The following is a 1,297-nucleotide window of genomic DNA, read 5'->3' on the forward strand; positions in this document are numbered from 1 at the left end:
GTGGGCCCTCAGAGGCTGCTCTTGCCATCACGGCTGGCTTGAATTCGTTCCAGCGCATCCCCCTTCGCGCTATCCATGCCAGCTCAACATTTGCAGGTAAGTTCACTTCAAGAAAGACTCTCCTCCCTGCAAGAGAGGGGAGTGGTTGTGGCCGGGAGCCGGACTCCGCCTCAAGCAGGGGGCGTTTGCCCCCTGCCTCCCACTCACCTGGCTGGCGCCCACGCCCTCAGCCAGGCACCCAACCAGGTGCCTTCAAGGGGGCGTGTACAGCAGCCTAAATTGCTGCGGTGCCAGCCTCCAGCCCTCACTTTTCGTCGTCTCGTCGCGAGTCACCCACCCTCCACTCCCTTAGAGCAGGGTTTCCAGTTTTCTTTTGGCCTTGCTATGGACCTTAGGTTGGTCGCCCTGGTTGTCCAGGGGGCCTGGTAGTAATTTTTCCATTTGGCATCAGGCTTTTTGGTTTTTTCGCCTACCTCGTAGCAATCGTCACAATTTTCGTGGTATTGGTGGGTAGGTTAGGCATTGGAATAATGTTTTGTGGTGTCGAAGGGCTAGGTGTGGCCATCGCCTGTGCCTTCAATTTTTGGGTATTCCGTTAAAGGAATCCGGCGGTTGTGTATTCTGTCCGATGCCTGCTTGGCGGGAGGCCATGGCACGACCCTCGGTGACATCAGGGGAGAGCTTATAGTTGGATTAGCATCAACAGGCTCCACCTACTGGTGAATAAACCCCCTTTGTTTTTTAGACTCACCCCTCTCCGAGTGGGTGGAGTCAGCTGACGTAATCCAATGCCTAAGCCAATACCTTTTCACTTGCTGTAATCAATAAAGTTGTGGCCTTTTCTTGCCCATTAACCTTATATCACGTGTCCTTGTGTTTCATTCCATGTGTCCTCGAACCACAACACTTCAAGTTGCGGATGTGCCTCCGGGAGAGATTACATTCGCAACTCGAGGTTCCACTGTAGTTGCTACCCCTCTGGATTTTGACATACCATATGCGTTCTCATAATTATTTAAACCTCTCAGTTTGAGTTCATTAACCACCTCTTTCATCTGATGCGTTTGCTGTAAAAGTATTATATCTGCTTTGTCATTATTCAGTAATGTTTCTGTCCTCCTTCTTTTCATGATCAGCACTTGGACCTGTTCCTGGAATGTTCCTGCAATGTACTTGATGCACTGGCACATGAAGTCCTTGTCTGAAACACCTTTGAGGTTTGGTAATTATCACTATTGACAAATACACAAATGCTGGAGGCAAACGCCTTCTTTGTGGGAAGAATATGAAAAGCAAC

Source organism: Podarcis filfolensis (genome assembly GCF_964270895.1).
Source record: "Podarcis filfolensis genome assembly, chromosome: 5".
Classification (NCBI taxonomy): domain Eukaryota; kingdom Metazoa; phylum Chordata; class Lepidosauria; order Squamata; family Lacertidae; genus Podarcis; species Podarcis filfolensis.